The sequence below is a fragment of the Rousettus aegyptiacus genome, unplaced genomic scaffold (assembly GCF_014176215.1).
Source record: "Rousettus aegyptiacus isolate mRouAeg1 unplaced genomic scaffold, mRouAeg1.p scaffold_m13_p_4, whole genome shotgun sequence".
Lineage (NCBI taxonomy): Eukaryota > Metazoa > Chordata > Mammalia > Chiroptera > Pteropodidae > Rousettus > Rousettus aegyptiacus.
The window spans coordinates 155771317-155790445 of NW_023416307.1; the positions used below are offsets into that span (position 1 = coordinate 155771317).

General features: G+C 38.2%; 1 protein-coding gene across 4 annotated transcripts in view; it reads left to right on the forward strand.

The window, feature by feature from the left end:
- The first annotated feature begins 517 nt into the window (after nucleotides 1-517).
- Nucleotides 518-19129, forward strand: part of RBM6 (RNA binding motif protein 6) — a 91542-nt gene continuing 72930 nt past the window's right edge. For 2 of the 4 annotated variants that reach the window (XM_016149987.2, XM_036219561.1), the window contains exon 1: nucleotides 537-692. The gene's annotated coding sequence lies outside the window, so the exon portion shown is untranslated. Of the gene's footprint in view, nucleotides 693-1428; nucleotides 1533-19129 lie in introns of all 4 variants that reach the window. The other 2 variants (XM_016149985.2, XM_016149984.2) reach the window with 2 other exon arrangements.

Sequence of the window (19129 nt, forward strand, 5' to 3'; positions counted from 1 at the left end):
AGCTAAGGATATTATAAGCTTACCGCCTGGTGGTCTTGAGCTGGGGATGCCTAACTTGAACAAGGTATGAACTTCTGTGACTACCGCTTCTCTAATTCAAGTACTTCTCTCGCACCTATCCTCGGTTTTGGGCAAAAGGGCTAAACTCCTGGACTGGAAGGGCCAGCAGTCCCTTGGAAGATTTCACCGTTGAAGGTTCCCTTCCATTTCCTCCACACTAACGGACAACACTGCGGCCTCGAGCTAGGCAGGCCAATGTCGTATTCACGCTTTCCGGCGGTGATCAAACATCAAGAAGACCATGCCACCACCACTGGCTCAAATCCAAAGAGAGCGAAGGAAGACGACTAGCGTAGGCCAGAGGTCAAACCACAACCCCTAGCAGGTCCTGCGCAACGGGGCGGAGAAGCGCCCTCCCATTGGACGCGGGCGAGCAGCGTGCCCTCACGCCCCGCCCCCGCGAACACACCTCCCTCCTTCCTCCGCCCCCCGCGCGGGGCACGGCGGGAGTGGAGTCGGCGCGACCCGCCGGCGTACTCCATATCCCGGCGGGCCGAGCGCTGAAGGCGGCGGCGCGGCGCCTTTGTGGAGGCAGCGGCCCGGCGCGGAGGAAGTTCCGGTCCCCGCGACGCTGGGTCGGTGGCCGCGGCTGAAGATTAGGAGGAGCGGGCCGTGGAGGCCGCGCTGCCTCGGTAAGGGCCTGGGGAGGTAGGGAGGGCGTGCCAGAGCCTGCGGGAAAGCAGCTGGCCTGGTAGGCCGCTCTGGACGTCGCGGGCCCACGCGGCCTGGAAGCTGTGGCTTCGGTGTCGCGGGGCGGCCGCGACTTCGCTCGGGAAGAAGAGAGCCAAGTGGCGGTGTGGTGAGGGAGGCACCGCCCACGGGAGGAACGCCTTGGAACGGTCTCGGGTCCGGGGCGGGGCCCGGCACGGCGGTCAAAATACCGGTCCATCCTCGGGGCTGCGGGCTACGGGGTCGCGGTCTGGCGCGCGGTTGCTGTTCGGTGCTCCGGCTCTGCGGAGCCGCAGGCGGGCCCTGTATTCCTGCTTTTTCCCCTCCTGCTTTTGCAGGAATCTGATTCAGTTCTAAGGTATCGCTCGACAGCTTCGCCCTCAGACCTGGACAGACAAGAGTGGGCTCGGCGGGACCACAGGGCGCGAGAGCTCAGATCCCAGCACCCTAGGCAGTGGAACCTGGAGGGGGGAGGACTGGTCTGGTGGGTTCTGCGCCCGTTGGGCGAATGTGGGAGGAGCAGGATGTTTTCCTCGTATTCACTCTTTAGATTCGTTTTGGCGTTGTAAATCTATGTGTGTGTGTGTTTTTAACTTTAGAATTGATATTATGCTACTGGGTTCAACTCTGGGAGTGTATTTTTTAATAAAAAGAAAGGGCGTTTTTTCATAAGGTAATTGTATTTTTTGCATATTCCAGGTTTGCTTGTGAAGGTCAGAGTTGCTGGATCTTAGTGAAGGATTTCAGTAGACTGATGCACCTGGTCACCTGGTTCATTTTCTGAACTCTGGATTGTGTCCTAGGTTTGTTAGTTTCCAACTTCCTGTTGAGTAATGTCTCCAGTGTTAATGGTTTAATGAGGTCAACATCAGCAAACTTGTGAGGACTCTAGGGAGAGGTATCAGGGACTGATGAGTTTTGGTAGGACTGGCAAGGTCTGCAGTAACTAATGATGTTAACATTTGGATGAAACACACAAAAGTTGGACCTGAACCTTATCTCATTAACACTCAACTAGTACCTGACCTATAGAATAGGCACTTGATCTCTCTAGACATCCTTAGCACCCATATTTGCAGAATTCTGTTATCAGACTTGGGTTTACTTTTGTTGCCTTTAGGATCCTAGGTTCTTCTGTCCTCTGTGAAGACAATTGTCGAATGAGCTCTATGGTCTCATTGCAGAAACTTGGGGGCAAGGTTATACTCTTCTGCTAATGTTTATTGTATATACTGGTATTAACTTGGTTCAGAGTTGTAGTAATATTAAAACTATCAGAAAGTTCTCAGATTTTAAAGATCATAAATCATTCCTTTGATGAACTCTTCTAGCTATACGTCAGATGTTTAGAATTATTTTTTCTGCTAGTCTCCCACCATACACTGTTTGTCACATTCACTTAGTGGGGCATCTATTGAGTGCCTTTTATAACCCTCCTATCACACTGTGGGACTCAGTTTAAGAACTCTAGAATCTGATAGAGTTTTAGTCCCTGACCACTCCACTGCTCAGTGTTATTGGACAGACTACCTAACTTCAGTTTCCTCATATGTGAAATGAGGTTAAGAAATGTAGCCACCTCACAGTTTGTTGTGAGGTTAACGTAGTACTTGTAATGCCCTTAGAACAGTGCCTTGTGTGTAGACTGTTCACTAAATGTTAGCCACCAGTGTTACGTTTTTTCATAAAACAGCTTTTTGAGATATAATTCACACATATAATTCACTTATTTAAGTTGTATGATTCAATTTTTTTGTATGTTAATGTTACTAATTTTTTACAAAGTTGTGATAAATATATTTTTTATTGTATTATAACAAAAGTTGCCATTTAAATCATTTTTAGATGTAGCATTCTTTAATTACATATGCAATGTAGGGCAACCATCACCACTATTTTGAAAACTTCTTCATTACCCCAAACAGAAACTCTAATCATTAAGCAAGTAACCCTCATGGCCCCTGCCTCCAGCACCTGGTAAGCTCGAGTCTATATTCTGTCTCTAAGAACGTGCCTGTTCTAGGTAGTCCATATAAGTGGAATCATAAAATATTTCCCCTTGTTTCTGACTTATTTCCCTTAACATAATGTTGTCAAGACTCATTCATGTCATAGCATGTATCCAAACTTCATTCTTCTTTAAAAATTAGAAACAAAGTTGAGTTATAGTTGATATATATATATATATATTTTTTTTAATTTATGCCTATACCAGGTCTTCCTAGGCGGTCTCCCATCCAAGTACTAACTAGGCCTGACCCCGCTTAGCTTCCGAGATCAAACTTTTTTTTTTTATAGTTGACATCTTTATTGTCTTTTAAGGCTGGCTAATATTCTGTTGATGTATATAGACCACATTTATCTGTTTATTTGTTGGTACATAATTAGATTGTTTCCACCTTTTGGCTGTTGTGAATAATGCTGCTATGAACATGGATATACAAATCTCTCTCAATGTCCTTGCTTTCAGTTTCTTTGATATACCCAGAAGTGGGTTTTGTGATAATTCTATATTTAAGTTTTTGAGGAACGGCCATACCGGTTTTCCACAGCAGTTGCAACATCATTTTACATTCCCACCAGTAATGCACAAAGATTCCAATTTCTCTATAATTTTGACACTTGTTATATTCTCTTTTTTTTTTCATAATAGCCACCCTAATGGATGTGAAGTTTTCTCTCTTTCTCTTTCCTTACCATTTTTAAATGTACAGTTTAGTGGTATTAAGTACATTCACAGTTTCCTGCGACTATCATTACCATACAGCTCCAGAACTTTTATTATCTTCCCAAATTGAAACTATGTACCCATTAAATAATAGCTCCCTATTCTCCCCTCCTGGCCACTGGCAACAACCATTCTACTTTTCATTTCTATGAATTTGCCTATTCTAGGTACCTCGTATAAGTAGAATCATAAATCATACAATATGTGTCCTTTGTTGACTGACTTATTCATTTAGCATGGTATCTTCAGGGTTTGTCCATGTTATAGCATCTATTAGAATTTATTACTTTTTGAGGCTGAATAATGTTCCGTTGTATGTATACCACATTTTGTTTATCTGTTCATCTATTGATAGACGTATTAGTTCTTTCCACCTTTTGGATATTGTGAATAATGCTGATGTGAATATGGGCATACATATATCTATGAGTCCCCGATTTTGTATCTTTTGGATGTATTTCTAGAAGTGGATTTGCTGGGTCATATAGTAATTCTATTTTTCATTTTTTGAGGATCTGCTATACTTTTCCACAGTGGCCATTTGACATGCCCACTAGCAATATGTAAAGTTCCTCACCAACCTTTTGTTTTGTTTTGTGTTTGACAAAGGCCATGTTAATGGACGGGAAGTGACATTTCATTTGTGGTTTTGATTTGCATTCCCTAATGTTGATGATACTGAACATCTTTTCATGTGCTTATTAGGCATTTGTATATTCTTCTTTGGAGGAATGTCTATTCAAGTCCTTTGACCATTTTTAATCAGGTTTTGTTATTTAGGAGTTTTCTGTATATTTGGGTACTAAATAAACCCTTATTGGATATATGATTTGTAAACATTTTCTCCTTTCTGTTGGTTGCCTTTTTAAATAGTGTTCTTTGATGCAAAAAAGATTTTACTTTCAATGAAGTCCATTTTGTCTATTTTTTAAATTTTGTTAACTGTGCCTTTGGTGTCATTCAAAACACCATTGCCAAATCCAATACATGAAGCTTTCCCTTTATGTTTACTTCTAAGAGTTTTTTTTTTTTTTCTGGGTTAGGTTTTTTTGTTGTTTTTTAGGGTTTTTTTTTTTTTTGGCTTTATTGAAATATAGTAGATAGTTGCTCGTATTTACATTGTACCATTCACTGAATTAAAAAAAAATTGTAGTCGGCATACAATAATAGTTGTACAGGATAGTGATTAGTGATCAGTATAACTCACAAAGTGATCACCCACTAAATCTAGTACCATTCTTCACCTTACACCTTCATTACAATTATGAACTATTTTCCTTATGCGACACTATATCTTCTTGTCTATTTTGTAACTGTCCATTTGTACTTCTTAATCCCTTTGCCCTTTTTCGCCATCCCTCCCAACCCCCCTCTCATGTAGTAGCCCTCAAAATATTTCCTGTATCTGTGAGCTTATTCCCATTATTGTTGTTTATTTTGTTCTTTAGATTCCATATGTACGTGAAATCATGTGATATTTGCCTTTCTCTTACTTCATTCAGCACAATATCCTCTGGGTCCATCACCATCAAGGCAATAACTTTTTCCTTTCCCTTCCTTTTATCCTGTCCTGTGTATGTCTTTTAATCTGAAGTCTCTTGTAGGCAGCATATGTAGGGGTCTTGTTTAATTTCTGTTCAGCCACAATCTTTTGGTTGGAGCACTTAATTCTTTTCCATCTGGGGTACTCGTTGATAGAAATGTAGTTATTACCATTCTTTATTCCTGGTTTTGATACATGTTTTTTCTTCTTAAAGAAGTCCCTCCAACATTTCCTTTAATACTGGCTTGGTGTTGATAAATTCCTTTAGCTTATTTTTGTCCGGGAAGCTCTTTATGTGTCCTTCAACTATGAATGATAGCTTTGTTAGATAAAGTATGCCTGGTTGTAGATCCTTGGTTTTCATTATGTTGAATATTTTGTGCCAAGCCCTTCTGTCTTGCATATTTTGTTTTAAAAAATCAGCCTCCAGTCTTATGGGAGCTCCCTCGTAGGTAACTAACTGCATTTCTTTTGCTGCTTTTAAGATTCTCTCTTTGTATTGAATCTCTGGCATTTTAATTATAATGTGTCTTGGTGTGGGCCTCTTTAGGTTCATCTTTTTTGGGACTTCTGAGCTTCTTGGGGGATTGTATGTCTGTTTTCTTTACCAGGTTATGGAAGTTTTCCATCATTATTGTGTCAAATCTTCAACTTCTTGTTTTCCTTCAGGTACCCCTATGCCACGGATATTTTTACATTTAATGTGTTCCATAGGCTCCTTAAATTATTGTTACAGTCTTGGCTTCTTTTTTCTTGCCATTCTGATTGAGTGTCTTTGGCTTTTCCATCCTCTATCAGTGGTTCGATCTTCTTTAGCCACTCTGTTGACTCCGTCTAATATACTCTTCATCTCAGATAATATGTTTTTCATTTCTGACTGGTTCCCTTTTATAATTTCCATTTCCATTTTTATGTATTTTATCTCTTTGCTAAAATTCTCTGAGTTCATCTACACTTCTCGTAAGTTCATTGAGCATCTTTATAACCAGTGTGTTGAACTCTGGATCTCTGTTCTGTTCTCTCATATGGTTTCTGCTTCTTTGTCTTCCCATTGTCTTTTTGTGTCTGTTTCTATGAAATAAGCAGAGCTCCTACGTCTCCAAGTCTTATTAGCATGGCTTTGTGAAGTAGATGTCCGGTGGCACAGTCCTGAGAGGGGTTCAACTCAGGCCAACTTTAGCTCTTGCCTGTGTCCCTCTGGGGCCACCTGTTAAGATTCAGCAAGCAATCCACAGATGCTGGTGCCTCAAGAGGCCATGCCAGAAACTGAGATCAGCTGCCACTAATGTGAGTCTTGGCACTGCTTAGCAAGAAGAACCTTGCAAGTCTGAGTCCGGAGCAGCAGTGGACTCACCCAGGTCACAACGGGGTGGGGCCCGAGTTGGGGGAGGTGGAGTATCAGGGAATCCTCTGGGCGGAGCAGCCTCTGTTACCAGTTTAATGACCTCTCACCTATGGTGGTGCTGAGGCCGTACACTGGGGTGGAGGGAGGAGAGGACTCAACAGAGGAACAGTGGATCCCGCTAGCACTTCTGCCTAGGAGAGAGCCTTGCTTCCTCCGGCCCTCACTCTGACAACTGTGTATCCTCCCTTAAGTCTCTGCCCACTCCCCGCCCCCGGCCCCAGTACAGCCAGCCTGGTGCTGGTGCTCAGAGTGAGCAGGTCCATCATAGCTAAAGTCCACTCTCGGACATGGCTCCTTTAAGAGGCGGCTGCCACTGCCGTAGCCTCTGACCCACTCAGCCTCAGAACCAGCCAGCCTTGCCACTTCGCCCCCTCCTACTTTCTGCTGTTGCAGGGTGGTCTCTTATTTCTTTCCCTAGTTGTAGTGCTTCTATTCATCAAGATTTCAGGCGACTTTGCTTGCCGTTTGCTCCGTGTTTCTGTCACAACTTCAGTGTGGTCACAGGAGGGATGAACAAAGTCTCTATCATTTACGCCATTTTTTCCGTGATCTCCGAAGGATTTTATCTCATGTTTAGGTTTTTGATCCATTCTGAGATAATTTTTGTATATGATTTTAGGTAAGGGTCCTACTTCATTCTTTTGCATGTTGATATCCAGTTTTCCTATGACCATTTGTTGAAAAGACTTTAACCGATTGCGTAGTGTTGGTACTGTTGTTGAAAATCACTTGACCATATGTATGTGAGGGTTTATTTCTGGGTTCTTTATTCCATTGTTGTTTATATCTGCCCTTATACAAATACCACACTTGATTACGATAGCTTTATAGTAAATTTTGAAATGGGAAAGTGTGAGACCTCCATTTGTTTTTAAAGATTTTTTTTTGGCTGTCCAGAAACCTTTGGCATTCCATATGAATTTTAGGATGGGTTTTTCTAAGAGCATTGGCTTCAGAATTGTATGGTCTTGAATTTGCACATTGACTTTTCCTCATATTTGTTATATTGTTTCAGGGCAAGTGTCTCGACCTATTTGATCCTCAGTTTCATAGTCTATAAAGTGGAAGTGTTAACAGAACTTACTCCATGAAGGACTTGTGATGATTAAATGAGAGAACCCATGCTAAATGCTTAACTGTGGCAGTCAGCGCTCAGCTTGCCTTTATTAGTCTGGTTTCAGAGAGTAGGAATAGACATACCCAGGAAGGTCCCTTCTAGCTTAAAATTATTATGATTTTCAATACAATTCTAAGCATAGTAGCAGTAGTAATAATGTTTAATACATTGTTGCTTTAAAGTTTTTCAAACTTTTTTTGGAGACATAATTTACATGTAAAATTCACTCATTGTAAGATTCAGTTTGATGCCATCATCACTATTTAGATTTAGAGTATACCAACACCTCAAAGCATTGCCTAGTTCTGGTGAACAAACAATACAATATACAGATAATTCATTATTGAATTGTACACTTGAAACCTGTATAATTTTATTAACGAAAATCACCCCAGTAAATTTAATAAAATTAAAAAAATAACAGGATGGCATGACAGTGCTTTGAAATATTAGCTAAACACAATAACTGACTAGCCAGCTAATTAAATAAATAACTAAATGCATAAAAAGGTTACCTAGTTCCCGTTTGTTTTTATTCCCATTTCCCACTTCAACTGCAAGTCCTAGCATGCACTGATCTATTTTGTGTCATTGTAGTTTTGTTTTCTAGAAATTTCCTATAATTGGAATTATACAACTAGCAGTCTTTTGTGTCTGTCTTTTTTCACTTGAAATGTTTTTTGAAGTTCTGTGTTATTACATTCTTTTTTATGGATATCTCACATTTTGTTTATTCAGCTACCTGTTGATGGACATTTGAATTGTTTCCAGTTTTTGGCTGTTGTGACTAAAGTTGCTATGTATATAATTGCTTCTTATGCATGATCTGATTTACTCTTTATGGTAATCATACCCAGGCAGTATTAAAACAGGCAACAGGCCTATAGTCTTGAAACTTTTACCTTGGACTACCTGAAAGAAATAAAAATTTTCCCGCTAAAACTTTGAAAACCTTATTTACTACCTTGCACGTTTCTAAGGTAGCATTTTAACATCTCTGTAATAAATAGCTGCAAAGGATATGTTTTCTGGTATAATATATATTGGATACATGCTTTGAATGTGTATTTGTCAAAACCTTGGAGCTGCAGACTTAATTCATGAAAAATGTCTGTCATGTAATTGGCAAATCAGATTTAACGTTATTTAGCCAAATCAGACTGCATCAATGGGAATGCATTCCAAATCTCCAAAAAATTTTAAATTAAACCCTTTAAATAGTAATAGATAATATTTACTGAGCATTTATTTATCAGGCATTGTCCTCACGAATTTACATTGTTGTTTTATCCTATAACTCTATGAAGTACATATTATCTTTATCCTCATTTTACAGATTAGTAAACTGAGGCAATAAGTTAAATAAGTTGCTTAAAGTCTAGTGTGGCAGAGCCAAGATTTGCCTCCAAGGAGTCTAGCTTTGAACCCAAGCAGAGTATGTCCTAAGAGTGTACTCTTTAGCCCTGTACTGCCTTATAGAGCTCACTCTTAAATTAGCAATCTGACTAATTTGCTGCTAGAAGGGACCAGGACATAAGAAAGAATATTTAAAACCTGGGAAATTTCTGTTCATAAAAAAGCAGCTCTAATGAAGTATTAAAATGTTTCTCTGTAGTAATAAAGTCAAAATGCAAATTAGTATGCAAGTTTGAGATTCCTCTGGGATAGCCAAGTGACAATTTCTGGCAGGCATTCGGACTTTATAGACATCTAGGCAGGAGATGGAGAAGTGGAAATTATCATTGAGGTGGTAGATATGGTTGAATTGGGAATGGATGAGATTGCCCAGAGTCAGCTTGGCTGCTATAACAAAATACCATAGACAAGGTGGCTTAAAAAGTATAAATTGATTTCTGACAATTCTGGAGGTAGGGTCAAGGTCAAGGTTCTGGCCGATTTGGTTCCTGGTAAGGATCCTCTTGGTTCTGGGTGATTTGGTTCCTGGCGAGGATCCTCTTGGTTTGCAAACAGCTGCTTTCTTGCTGTATTGTCACATGGTAGAGAGATCATTTCTCTTTTGTCTGTTACAAGGACACTAATCTCATTCATGAGGGCCCCACTTTCATGGCCTAATTATCTCCCCTAAGCCCCACCTCCATATACCATCACTCTGGGGATTAGGGCTTCAACATAAGAATTTTAGAGGGACACAGACATTCAGTCATCCCCATGGCACCTGGGGATGACATGTGGACCAGGAACAGTGTTGGGGAACAGTATAGAGCCCTGGAAGATTAGCAGTATTTGGCAGACATTCATTTATTTATTCAACTATTTAAAGATGTTGTGTGTGTTGCATAAGAGAGACTTCAGTATGTTTACAAACAAAAAGGAAGCAGTCAACAGAGTGGTAACAGAGGCAAAATAAGTTAAGTAATAGAGCAAAGTAAAAGGGTAGGTTCTTCAATCTACAGTCTTCAATATTGGGGGACACAAAAACATTCCAGAGAGAATGTGGGCATGTAAATTTTTAAAGGAATTAATAAGTAAATCTGAACATAACTGAGTTTTTAAAGAATGGATCTTGCTCCTAAATGTAAGGGCTAAAACTATTAGACTTTTAAAAGAAAATGAGGAAGCTTCATGCATTGGATTCAGCAGTGATCTCTTGAATAACAACAGAATACAGTTAGAAAAATAATATACAAACCGATTTCATTAAAATTAAAACCTTCATCAAAGAACACTAAAACGGCAACCCAGAGAATGGGAGAAAATATTTGCAAATCATATGTCTGACAAAGGCTTAATATCCAGAATATATAGAAAACTTCAAAACTCAACAGTAACAAAACCTGAATAAAAAATAGGCAGAAGACTTGAATAAACATTTTTCCAAGGAAGGGTATACAAGTGGCTAAAAAGCACATGAAAAGATAGTATCATCAATGATTAGGGAAATGCAAATGAAAACCACAATGAAATACCATTTCTTACTTCTATAGGCGGCTATTTATCCAAGACAAATAAGCAAACAAAACAGATTGGTGAGGATGTGGAGAAATTGAAACTTAAAACTTAAATTATTCTACTAGAGCTGCATAACAAAATACCACAGACTGACTTGAAACAACAAAAGTTTATTTTCTCACAGTCTGGGGGTTGAAGTCCAGATCAAGGGTCTATCAGAGTTGGTTTTTGGAGAAGCCTTTCTTCTTATCTTAGCTTTTTCTCTTTGCATGCATTCCTGATGACTCTTACTTTGATACTTGTCCTGTTGTATTAGAAACCCATCCTTACAACCCTTTTTAACCTTTATTACCTTCTTAAAGGTCCTATCTCTAAATATAATCACATTGGGGACTAGGGCTTCAGCGTATGGATTGGGGCAGGGGATGAGGCTTGGCAAGATTAAGTCTGTAACAGAATCTTGTGTACTGTTGGTGGGAATATAGAATTGTGTAGCTGCTGTGGAAAACAGTATGGTTGTTCCTTGAAAAATTAAAAATAGAATTATTATATGATCCAGCAATTCCACTTCTGGGTATATATCTAAAATAATTGAAAGGAGGGTCTCAGAGATATTTGTCCATCCATGTTCATTAATCTCAATAGCTAAAAGATGGAGGTAACCCAGGTGTTCATCATTTGGATGAATGGATAAACAAAAGGCGATATGTAAACACAGTGGAATGTTATTCAGCCTTAATCCCTTCTCCTTTGCCCTGAGAATACTCACCAGCTGCACTGGAGGTTGCAGCATTTACCCTGAGATAACCTGTGGATTACAGTCCTGACCTCACCCCCAAAGTTTGCCAGACATCACCTATGCTTTTCCGAGAATTACATCAAAACGGGACTGATGCAGTTGGAACAGCTTATTTAAACAGAAAACAGATCCCAAATGATCTTTAAAAAAGGATTGTAAAGGGGACGACTCCAGCCAGATTCTTTGGTGAATTTATGGCACTGAATGGTGTGACAAGGAGATGACGATGTTGTCAGCACTCCGCGATGATACTGTGATTGTAGACAACAGAAATGGAAAGAAAACTAATGTGTCATTGAGAATTATAACGAGAATATGGGAGCAGTGGACTAGGCTGATCAGATGCTCAGTTATCCAACTGAGCACAAAAGGCCAAGTTTTGGTAAAAGAAATTCTTTTGCCACCTTCTAAACATTGCAGTGCCGAGCTCCTCCACTCCTGTTCAAGAAGGACAATCCTGAACACACTATCAGCCACGTAAACTTCAGACTGACATTAATTGAAAGAATTCTGGAAAAGTATCACAAACCAGGGCAACAATGTCTTCGAGGTCTCCTGTCTGGAAGACATTCCTCCAAGAGCATAGCACCAACATCAGGGAAACTAGCTGGTTGCTGCAAAGGTTGCTGCTCGCACAGCGACAAGGACGGCGAGAAGGTCCGGAGAGGACTGCAGTATTTTTGTGTGGAATGTGAATGAAGTTCCGCTTTGTGGCGTTCTGCGCTTTGAAATTACAACAACAAAAATTATTAAATACTGATCATATATGTTTCTGTTACATTAAGATTAGAGACATTTTCTATTTAGAAATAACTCCAAGAATAGTTTTTTATATTTTATTTTCACATTGAAAACCAGTCAGATTTGTGTCAACCTCAAAGAGTGTGTTTATGTAAAATTAAATTAATGCTGGCAGCGAGCTGCACTTTTTTTCCTAAATGGGCAATGGGTTAAAAAAGGAATGAAATTCTAATAGATGCTGCATTATGGATGAACCTTGAGGACAGTATGTTAAGCTAAATAAGCCAGTCACAGAAAGACGAATATTGCATGATTCTGCTAGTATTATGAGGGACTTAGGGTCAGAATCATAGAGACAAAGTAGAGCGGTGGTTGACAACGGCTAGGTAAAAAGGGAAATGAATACAGAGTTTCAATTTTGCAAGATGGAAAAAGTTCTATAGATGGGTGGAGATGATGGTAGCACGGCAATGTGAATGTACTTAATACCACCGAACTGTGCACTTAAAAATGGTAAATAGCAACTTTTGTACAATGTATATTTTACAACAGTTTTTTAAAAATTAAAAAAAAGAATGGATCTTATTGATGCTTCTTATTCATCTCCCCTTTCTTAATAACTTCTATTTCACTTGACCCAAAAGGCACCGCAGCATTTGAAACCTCATTGAAGTACGCTACCCCAGGGAGGAAAACCCTTCAGGATACCGAACAGTGTTTATCTCAGCTCCTACTGAAGGATATTTGGGTGGTTTCCATTTAAACAAACTATTATGCTGATCCTCGTCTGATCTTGGAAGCTAAGCAGGGTCGGGCATGGTTAGTACTTGGATGGGAGACCACCTAGGAAGACCAGGTGCTGTAGGCTAAATAATAAAAAATAAGGGATTGTAAGCTGACAAGGTCTTTGCAATCTGTGAGGTCAACCAAGGGTTGCCTTGCCTAAACAAACAAACAAACCAAAACTTATGAATAAAGCTGTTGCAAATGTATTTGTACAAGTCTTTTTGTTTCATTTACCTCCGGTAGATACTTTGCAGTGGAATTGCTGGTCCTAGGGTAATGTTTGTCAGACCAGTTTCTAAACTGGTTGTACCATTTTGCATTCTTTCTAGTGGTTTACCAGAGTTCTGATTGCTGGAAATTTGCGTATGTTTGATTTGATGAGTCTTGTTAATTTTAGCAGTTCTAGTGGGAGTGTGCTGTTACTTCATCGTGGTTTTAATCTTCCTTATGATTAATAATAGCGCTTGTCAGATATGTGTTGCAAATATTTTCCATTCTATAGTTTGCCTACTCAGTTTTAAACATTGTCTTTTGAAGAACAAGTTTTAATTTTAATCTTTTTCTTTTGTGAGTAATACTTTCTGGATCCTTTATAGGAGTGTTTGTTGACACCGAGCTCAGAAAGATTTTCTCCTGTTTTCGAAGTTTTATCATTTAGCGTGTGCATTTATTTCTGATTTAATTTTAATTTTGAGTATGCTGTGATGGTAGGCAAAGCAGGTGCCAATGGGGAATCAGGATATGATTCTGGAGAGAGAGAGCCTGAGAAACTACTGCCACATCCAGGGAAGGCAGCAGGCCTGCAAATTCCCACTCCAGCTCTGAGGAGGACTCTTCTGAGGCCTTGTAAGGGCAGTAAATATACTTAATATCTTTTAATGGGAATTTTTTGGTGGGGACGAGAGTGCTGTGAGCAGCCAGTAATTCCAGTTCCTATATTGCATATTAAAGTTGCTAGTGTTTAAAAGCTCATAGTTGGATTTTAGTTGGGTAGGTGTTCAAACCAACAGCGCCCCCTTGATGCTCTTAGCTGAGTGTCTTCTGGGGCCTAAAGCATTTACTTTTGGAATAATGAGTGTTTAAAGCAGAATAAAGCGTCTGCATACTGCAGCTATAACTAATAGAGTAGGTCCCTCCGTGCCCCGGTTCTGCTTTGTTGGCTTTTGGAACCTAAGTCATGATTAAAAAGTTTTTAGCTCTGAGTATTGTTATTACGCAGCTAGAGTTGAAATTCTTAGACCTGTGCAAAATAGACCAGAATGAAAGCATTTGCCAAGACTGGCTTCATTAATCAGGAATGAAAGGTGGAGGAGATTCGAAAATAGTCTGCTACCATCACAGTTCAGTCTTAAAGGGTGCAGACTTGCAGATGGAGAGGCTTTATCCTCAAATCCACTGGTTAGCTTCCAGGAAACCAGAGTCTTTGGGTTCTGGGGAAGTGTGTTCGAAAGCTGAAACGTAAAGGAATTGATAGAAGGGCATTGCTGGGAGTGTAGCCTGTAGCTTAATGTGATGCTTGCCGTCTTCCAGGACCAGCTGACCCCCTGTTAGCTGCTATTCATGTGGAACCATCTTTCACTTAAATCTTCAAAACTCTCATTTGACTGCTTATTACTACCACCAGATCTGCACCTGCAGCAGCTTCACCCAGCCTCACATCCTGATCTTGAGAACTCACCGTCGGGACATTCTACTCACTGCTGTGTAGCATCTGTGTGGAGTGGGATCTGGGCAGTTTAGGTGGCAGGTCCTTCCCATTCCTCCTTTCATGTTCACTGCCAGCCACACTCGTGTATAGAATTGATGTTTTAGTGCCATTTATTTTCAGGGTTGGGTGATAACAGACTCTTTACTTTTTTTGTTTGCTGTGTATATCAACCAATATGAGCTTCAGCATTTAAAGCCTTAGCTTGGCATTCAGTTCATCCCACAGTGCCAGTTCTGCTTACCAAAAGTGACCCTTGCTCTATGTCAGCAGCTCAGAGTTTTTACCCATTTAAAATTTGAGAATAGTTTGAGATCATTTTGGCCCCAAGGCTCCTAAATGATTTGTTTTGCTGGATTAAACTGCATGTCTGTAGGAACTCCAGCTAACCTAAGAAAATCTTTGGAGGGAACCACTGCCAGGTGGGTCGACAAACCCGTTGTCCTATTCCCTCCAGCAGTGTACGAGTGTGCCAGTATCTCCACGTATTTGGCAACTTCAGATATCTCGCTGTGGTTTTGATGTGCATTTTCCCTTATGGGTAATGTTGAGAGCATTTTTCCTGTGTTTATTGGCCATTGGTATATCATCTTTGGAGAAATGCATGTTGATAACTTTTGCCTATTTAAAAAATTGTGTTGTCTTTGTTAGAGTTATAAAATAGTTCTTTATATATTCTAGATCCAAGTCTCATCAAATATGTGATTTGTACAGCTTTCTCCAATTCTGTGGGCTGTCTTTTCACTTTTCTTGATTTCCTTTAAAGCACAAAAGTTTTACATTTTGATGTAATCCAGTTTATCTATTTTTCTTTTTGTTGAGTTTCTGGTATCTGTCTTACCTAAAAAACCATTTCCTAGTCCAAAGTCATGAAGATTTATGCCTGTTTTCTTCCTAAGAATTGTATAGTTTTAACCTTTTAGATATTTAGGTGTTTGCTTCATTTTGACTTAATTTTTATATATGGTGTGTGTTAGGCATCCAACTTCATTCTTCTCGCATGGAGACATCCAGTTGTCCCAGTATCATTTGTTGAAAAGACTGTCCTTTCTTTATTGAATTGTCTTGCTACCCATGTCTAAAACACTTGACTGTAAATGTGAGGTTTCTGGACACTCCATTCTCTTCCATCAACCTATATGTTTATCCTTATGTTAGTGCTACACTGTCTTAATTTCTGTAGCTTTGTAATAAGTTTTAAAATTGGGAAGTATGAGTTGAGTCCTCTAACATTGTTGTATATATTATATTATATTTATTTATTTATTTATTTTGCACAGATGATACTATATTACAAATAGTATTTTGCACATTTTTATTTTTCAATTACAGTAAATATTTAATATTATATTAGTTTCAGGTATACAGCATAGTGGTTAGACATTTATATAACTTATGAAGTGACCCCCTTTCATAAGTCTAGTACCCACCTGGCACCATACTTAGTTTTTAAAATATCATTGGCTTTAGACCCTATGCTGTACTTTACATCCCCGTGACTATTTTGTAACTGCCAATTTGTACTTCTTAATCCCTTCGCCAATTTCACCCAGCCCCTCAGCCCTCCTCCCATCTGGCAACCATCAGATTGTCCTCTGTATCTATGAGTCTGTTTCTGTTTCATTTTTCTTTGTTTATTTTGTTCTTTAGATTCCACATATAAGTGAAATCATATGATATTTGTCTTTCTCTGTCTGACTTATTTCACTTAGCATAATACCCTAGTTCCATCCATATTGTTGCAAATGATAAGATTTCATTCTTTTTTATGACTAACATTCCAATGTGTATATGTACGATATCTTCTTAATCCAGTTGTCTGTTGATGGACACTTAGATTGCTTCCATATCTCAACTATTGTAAATAATGCTGCAGTGAACATAGGGATGCATATGTCTTTTCAAATTAGTATTTTGCATTTCTTTGGGTAAATACCCAGAAGTGCAATTGCTGGATCATAGGTAGTTCTAGTTTTAATTTTTTTTTGAGGAACCCCCAAACATTTTTTTCATAGTGGTGGCACTAATTTACAATCCCACTAACAGTGCATGAGGCTTCCTTTTCATATATATCCTTATCAACACTTGACGTTTGTTGATTTATTGATGATGACCATTCTGACAAATGTGAGCTGATAACTCATTATTGTTTTAATTTGCATGTTGTCTCTGATGATTAGAGATGTTGAGCATCTTTTCATTTGTCTGCTGGCCATTTCTATGTCCTCTTTGGAGAAATGTATATTCAGGTTCTCTGTTTATTTTTTAATCAGATTTTTTTTTGTGTGTAAGTTGTATACACAAGTTACTTATATATTTCAGATATTAACTCCTTATCAGATGCATCATTGGTGAATATCTTCTCTATTGATGTTCTTTCATTTTGTTGATGGTTTCCTTCACTGCACAAAACTTTTTAGTTTGATGTAATCCCATTATGTTTATTTTTTCTTTTATTTTTCCTGCTCAAGAAACATCCCCCCCCAAAAAAAAAAAATTTACTAAGAGCAATGACAGAGTTTACTGCCTATGTTTTCTTTTAGGAGGTTTGTGGTTTTGGGTCTTATACTTAAGTCTTTAACTATTTTGAGTTTATTCTTGTCTATGGTATAAGAAAGTGGTCTGGTTTCTTATTTTTGCATATATCTGTCAATTTTCCCAATACCGTTTTTCGAAGAGACTATCTTTACCCTATGTATATTCTTGCCTTCTTTGTCATAGATTAATTGACCATATAGGCATGGTTTAATTCTGGGCTCTTGTTTCTATTTTATTGATCTATGATACTTTTTATGCCAGTATCATGCTCTTTTGATTATTATAGCATTGCGGTATAGTTTGATAACAGGTAGTGTGATACTTTCAACTTTGTTCTTTCTCTCAAGATTGCTGTTTTGAACTTATTTTTAAATTTAATATGTAATAGCTTATGTCAATTTACGTAGCTTATTTTTTGGAGAAGCGTAGTGTTTCAGTAGTACAAATATACTGTATTGATGTACATTTAGATTTTATAATCTTTCATTAGTACAAACAGTGCTGCACTATGTGCCATTGTAAACATGTCACTGCACACTGTAAATTTCTAGAGAATGAATTCCTAGAAGAGGAACTGGTAAGTCACAGGGATGTGCACTGAAAATTTTGTGAATTTTATGTTATTTCTTAACTTCTTCCCATTTTGGTCAGAGAAGATACTCTGTATGGTATTTATCTTTTAAAATCTATTGAGACCTGTTCGTAGCCTAACAAATGGTCCATCCTGGAGAATATTCCATGTGTACTTGGGAAGATGTGATTTTTGCTGTTATTGGGTGGAATGTTCTGAATATGTTAATTGGGTTCAGTTGGTTTATCATGTTAAGTTCTCTATTTCCTTACTATATTCTGTCTGGCCAATCTATTCATTATTGAAAGTGGAGTTTGAAGTTTCCTACTGTTGTTATAGAAGTATTTATTATCCCTTCAGTTCTTTCAATTTTTGCTTCATATATTTTGGGGTTCTGTTATTAGGTGCATAATGTTTTATCTTGTCATATTTTTTTGAACCTTTTAATCAATATATAATGTCTTTTGCCTTTTGTATCTTCTTGGACTTAGAAGTCTTTTTTGTGTGATATTAGTATAGCCAACCCAGCTCTCATTTGGTTATTATTTGTGTGGAATATCTTTTTCCATACTTCGTTTTCAACCTGTTTGTGACTTTGGATCTAGACAGCATATAGTTGGATCATGGTTTTTAATCTATTCTGCCGGACTCTTGTCTTTTGGTTAAAATAGTTTAAACCATTTACTTTTAAAGTAATTACTTTTCACTATTTGTTTTCTATATGCCTTATAACCTTTTTTTGTTCTTTCATTATTGCTTTCTTTAGTTTTTAGTTGTTTTTAGTTTTTTATTTTTTGTAGTGAAACGTTTTGATTTCATTCTCATTTTCTTCTGTGTATGTTTTATAGATTTTTTTTTGTGGTTATCATGAGAATTGCATTTTATATCCTGTAGTTCTAACAACTTAATTTGAGTTTATACCAGCTTAAGTTCAATAGCATACAAAAACTGTTTCTACGATTCCTTCCCTCTTTCTGTTATTGATGTCGTAGATAACATTTTTATAAATTGTGTTCCCATTGGTAATTGTTTTTTTATGCATTTATCTTTTAAATAATGTAGAAAATAAAAAGCGGAGCCGTAAGCCAAAGTTAAAATACTACTAGTTTTTGTAAGTGCACCTGTTTTTATCTTTGACAGAGATCTTAATTTTTTCATGAGGCTTCAAGTTATTCTTTAGCTTTTTTTCATTTTAGCCTCAAGAACTCATTTTAGCATTTCTTGCAAGGCCCATTTGTGGAAACAGATTTTCTTAGCTTTTGCTTATCTGGATATATCTTAATTTTATCCTCATTTTTGAAGGAGAGTTTTACCAGATAAAAAAAAAATTTTAAGTTTTATTTTCCAATTATAGTTGATGTAGAATTCTTTATTGATAGTTTATTTCCCCTGCAACATTTAATATATCATTCACAGCCTTCTGGCCTCCAAAGTTTCTGATGAGAAATTGGCTTATAACTTTATTGAGGATCTCTTGTACATTACAAGTCTCTTCTCTCTTGCTACTTTCAAGATTCTTTATTTTTTGACTGTTGGATCATAATGTGGCTTGGTGGG